At 40.2% G+C, this 5467-nt stretch overlaps 1 protein-coding gene and 1 non-coding gene across 2 annotated transcripts in view; both read left to right on the forward strand.

Annotated features, from left to right (window-relative positions):
- LOC103210983 overlaps positions 1-5467 on the forward strand; it is a 652718-nt gene that overhangs the window by 367824 nt on the left and 279427 nt on the right. The window lies entirely within an intron of this gene.
- On the forward strand, positions 1448-1529 carry TRNAS-AGA. The gene has a single exon. It is a non-coding gene; the product is annotated as a tRNA-Ser (tRNA).

Below are 5467 nucleotides of genomic sequence, written 5' to 3' on the forward strand. Positions count from 1 at the left end.
TGAAGTGTCTATTCATGTCTTCTGCCCATTTTTTAATTGGATTGTTTGTCTTTTTGTTATTGAGGTGTTGGAGTTTTCTATAAATTCTAGAGATAAGTTCCTTGTCAGATATGTTATTACCAAATATTTTTTTCCCAATCTGTAGGTTCTCTTCTGACTCTTTTGGAGAAGGCTTTGGAAGCACATAAAAATTTAATTTTTAGAAGGTCCCAATCATCTGGTTTCTCTTCTGTGACCAGTGGCTTTTTATTATTGCTATTATTTCTATCAGGAAAGAGCATTGGATGTAGATTAAGAGACAAACTGGGAAGACACTCTAATTCCAGTATTTAGTAATCATGGGTATTTGAGGATTACTCTTAGTCCCTCATTTTCTTCATTTTGAAATAAGGATGAGAGCACTTCACAGAGCGGATGGCAGTATGAAATCAGATTATTTTGAAGACGCTTCTGTATTTAGTGCTGCCAGACGCTTCTCCTCTGCCCCATTTCTCTCATCTCTTCTCTCTCTCACCAGAAATTTTCTTCTTCTCTTTCTTTTGGTTGAGACAAAGCTAACTCAATGAATCTACTATTCGTTTCTGGAAAAAACGTTTTTGACGCCCACAGAAGCATTCAAGGTCCCTGGAAATATTGAAGGTAGGGAGAACTCAGGTAGAAGGTAGGGTCTCTAAGATGAGGGACACAGGTATTTAACACAATTGTTATAATTTTTACTAAGGGGAACTCACTCTGCCGAATTTGCAGCAGATCTGGTTTTGCTTTGTAGAATTTTTAAAGTCCCATTTGTTGTGGAAATAAGTGCCCATTTACTTTCAAAACAAACAGGCCCACTAATACTTCCTCTCGCTATTTTGTGAAACAGGAGTTGTTTCCTGGAATAAAAAAGTTTGGAACGTTTTTCAGTGTCAACAGAATATATTCCCAAACAGGAAACACAAGTAATAATGGCCAAGATTAGAAGCTGAGTAGAGAGACCTCCGCAAACTTCTATTTCATCAATTTTACGCTGAACCACGACCGCCAAAAGTGTATAAAGCACACCTCGTTTAAATGCAGAATCTTCCACTATATGGATGTTCTAAAAGTCAGAAAATCACTGCCATTTTGAGTGTTTCAAGTCGTTACTACACCATATATTCTGCAATGACTCCCAGCGCCTCTCCCAGTTGTAGGTGTATTTCATAGATACACCTCATCAGAAACTCATAAAGCAGAAAGCTGGTCTCCTGAAATATTTTCTCTTTTGTTTCATTTTGAAACACCTCATCCCAGATCTGAAGATAGAGTATTATCTGCCAATTTGACGCAACAGCATGATAATCATCTTAATTATGTCAAAAGAGTGAGAAACATTGGCAGCAAATCTCTTTCTGGTGTAAAACGTGACGTGAAGAGCTAAACTTCATCACAGTTATTTTATGGTAAGGAGACGGGTTTTTCTCATGTAGTCGTGGCCGAGTGGTTAAGGCGATGGACTAGAAATCCATTGGGGTTTCCCCGCGCAGGTTCAAATCCTGCCGACTACGGTTCCCTTGTGTTTTGGAGGGTAATTTATTGACACGTCAATAGTCTGAAAGTCTGCTATTGCCTCCCAGAAGCAAACTTGATATCTTTGATCCTACCTCACTTTGACTAAACTCTTTCTAGTTCCAATTTAGAAAGCCCTAAGAAAGAGCGATTAGGAGCTCTGGTAGCGTAGTGCCTAAGGCACTCGACTGCTAACCAGAAGGCTGGCGGTTCAAACCCACCAGCCACTCCTAGGAAGGAAGATGGGGCAATCTACTTCCGTAGTGATACTGCCTCGGAAACCCAAGGAGGGGTCGCTATGAGTTGGGTCCGACTCCATGGCACATAACAACAACAGCAAGAAAGAGAGATTATTATTGCTGGTCTCTTACGAAGTAAGCTTGACCAAAAACTTGTTAAGTGCCACCTCAGTCCTAATGATACCTTCTTTTCCTTCAAGAAGAACTGAGATTTTTGACGATATCTTCGTGTTTCCTGCAACCAAAACCCTGCTTGAAGGCAGTCATTTCCTAAAGAAAAATGTTGGTAGGAGTGTTTGCATCTCTACGAAGTTGTTCCTTATCAGGACTTTTCTCTGGCCATTTTTATTCACGCAGAAGAGAAAATTTTAAGAAATCCAGGATCACCCGAATGCCTCTTGGAAGTGAGAATGGCCAGACTTGTCTCACCTACCTTTGGTCATGTTGTCAGAATGGACCATTCCCTGGAGAAGAATATGATGCTTGGTAAAGTGGAGGGTCAACGAAAAAGGGGAAGGTCCTCAATGAGATGACACAGTGACTGCAACGATGGGCTCAAGCATAGCAAGGATTGTGAGGCTGGTGCAGAACAAGGCAGTGTTTCATTCTGTTGTACACAAGGTTGCTATGAGACTGGATGGCAACTAACAACAAGAAGGATCAAATGCAAGGGAATGCCAAGACTCATAGCTATGATCCCCGAGACATGAATACAAATTGGGGATTAATAAGCAAACCATTGCACAAATAAATTAATTGAAGAAATTCAGTAACCTAATTTTCTTTGTAAAGGATCAAGGATGTCAAACTAAGCCAGCTTTTGCTGGGGCCCAGGCCAGTCGTGAAGCAGGAGGGACTAAAAAGGAGGTGAGATTTTGACTCCATTTTCTGGGCACAGAACCAACCACAGTTCAGGCACAGAATGACATTGTTAGATTAATAAAATATGGAGTTAGTATAGGCCGTGAAAATACTTGACTCTGTACTGAGACCTAGGCTTTGGGAGATACTCCTCTTCCGTCTTCGCAAAACCTCATCTCTCCTCTGTCCCTCTTCCACAGTTACTGCTGGTTGCTTTGACCTGGAGAAACAATCTAATACTAGGTCAAAGCTTCTGTGAAATAATTCCCAAATTTAGAGTTGTGAGTGTGTTCCTCATCTTAGTACAGAATTTGCAAATAGGAAAATTGGTTCAAAAGATCCTTAGAGTGTTGGTAACACAGGTGGAAGCTCTTCCTGTTCCGGATGCTTCCTCCTGGCAGAATCCATGGAAAATTAGGCTCAGGTTCTGGGGGGAAGCAGTTCTGTGTCAGGACTGATCAGTACATGGAATTTTGCTTTGTAGAGTAACAGTGTGTGTTCTCTGACTTTTGAGTACTGCAGTCAGGATTCTAGAAGGAATTCTTATCTCTTTACTAGTTAACAGCTGAAGTGGTTTGCAGACAAGGAAAACAAAACTGAAAACAAGATACCAATGGATAGCATCACCAAAACCAGCATTGTAGTGACTGCAACAGAGACATAAAAGAGAAAGTGGAGACCAGCTCAAGCCACACTTCACTTCCTGCTGTCATTTTGAAATTCAGAGAGAAGCTCTAGAGGATCAATACATTTCAGTAGAAATATATGCAAACTACTTATGTGATGAAAAATTTTCTAGTCACCACATGAAAAGGAAAAAGAAACAGGTATAATTACATTTAATAATATATTTTACTTCACCCAATATAGCCAAAATATTATCATTTCAACATGTAAGCAATTTGAAAAATTGACAATGAGATTTTACATTATTTTTCTGTACAAAATCTTGAAACTCTAGCATGTATTTTACACATACAGCCTATCCCAATAGGAATCAGTCACATTTCAGTGTCAATGCCCTGTGTAGCAAGTGACTACAGTATTGGATGTCACAGCTCTGGAAAGTGTGAAGAGTATAAAACTGAGCTGATAGAAGATTGAAACAAAGAATGGTCTACACTGGAAACCCACCTGCTACAGTCCAAGATACAAATCTCCTTGGCTACTCCATGTGTTTGAGCCAGCTCTTCTTGACACTTTAACAACTACTGTATCTGTTAACTCTTAGATTCTAAACTCAACTATTTCTGTGTGTTCTTCCTTAACTTCCTCAGTGTGTCTACAGGCAGCTCTTATTTCAGTACTGTGGGAAGGGACTATTTCTGAGGAGATAGAGGCCAAGAAGTCTATACAGCCTTGCCACACATTATTGTTTCAGCAATGCCCAGTGTTGAACCATTATTGGCTGGGTTTCTCCAGTTAAGCCAAGGTGGGAGTCCTCAATTGTAGGAAATGAGAATTTTCTTCAGCATTGGGGTCTCTCACTCCCAGGTTCTTCATTTTGTGAATTCCTATATATTGTGCTTCTAGATGAGGCCATCTACTTCCATAAAGATTTACAGCCTTGGAATCCCGATGGGGATTGCTATGAGTCGGAATCAACTCCATGGCAGTGGGTTTTGGTTTCTGGATACATTCTTAAAGACCACCCCCCATATCACCTACTTGAAAAGTCTTCAAGTTCATTCCTTCTCATCTTGCTTCTATGCCCCTTATGATGTCTTTGGAGATAATATTTTTTAAGAAACTAGAAACAATAAAATAAATGCTCCTGTTGTTGTTGTAGGTGCCGTCTAGTTGATGCTGACTCATAGCGACCAGCCCTATGTGCAACAGGAAAAAAAACACTGCCAGGTCCCATGACATCCTCACAATCATTGTGATGCTTGAGCACATTGTTGCAGTCGCTGTGTAAATCTGTCTCATTGAGGGTCTTCCTCTTTTTTGCTGACCCTCTAGTTTACCAAGCATGCTGTCCTTCCCCAGGGACAGGTTTCTTCTGATAATACATCCAAAGTACGTGAGACTAAGTCTCTACATCCTCGCTTCTAAGGAGCATTCTGACTATAGTTCTTCCAAGACAGATAACATTTGTTCTTCTGGCAGTCCATGGTATTTTCAGTATTCTTTACCAATACCACAAGTCAAAGACATCAATTCTAAGTGCTCTTGTATATCTCTTTATACACGTCAAATTGTTTCTGTATTTATGGTTCATTCTTCCATGCTAGTGGGTGTGTTTTTGGAGAGATGAACTGTTTAAGTCATATCTGAATCCTTATATCCCAGGTGGTCCTTTATTAAATAATTCTAAATGACTGTTATATTCTAGGCAGAAACTTACGCAGTTTATGAATCTAACTGGCCTTGTGGGTTGGTCTTGTGTCCTCTACTAAATAGTAAGTTGCTTTAGAATATCTTTTTGCTTCTTTTGTGTTCTTAGTAGTAACAGGGTCTCAGTAATGTAGGTGAACAATTAATTCATCATTATCTCTCTCTCTTTTTTTTATTGTGATTTGGGTGAAGATTTACAGAGCAAATTCCTTTCCATACAGCAGTTCACATACACTGTCTCATGACATTGACCACAGTTTACCACAAGGCAACATTTCCCCTTCTACTTCCTCTCCATAGTTACCTCTTCCCAGTGTCCATCCCTCCATACACTCCTGCCCCTTGAACTGTCTCTCTGTGCATAACCAGCCCTTCTTTCTCCCATGATTGTTCTCTCCAAGGAGTGTATCTACCTGAGGTAAATGATCAACTCATATGCCTGTCTTTTGTTTGGCTGGAAACCACAGATGTGGGTTCAATTCCACACCTGAAGGGCAGCT

This window comes from Orycteropus afer, unplaced genomic scaffold (genome assembly GCF_000298275.1).
Source record: "Orycteropus afer afer isolate SDZICR_OR568_19922 unplaced genomic scaffold, OryAfe1.0 scaffold00684, whole genome shotgun sequence".
Lineage (NCBI taxonomy): Eukaryota > Metazoa > Chordata > Mammalia > Tubulidentata > Orycteropodidae > Orycteropus > Orycteropus afer.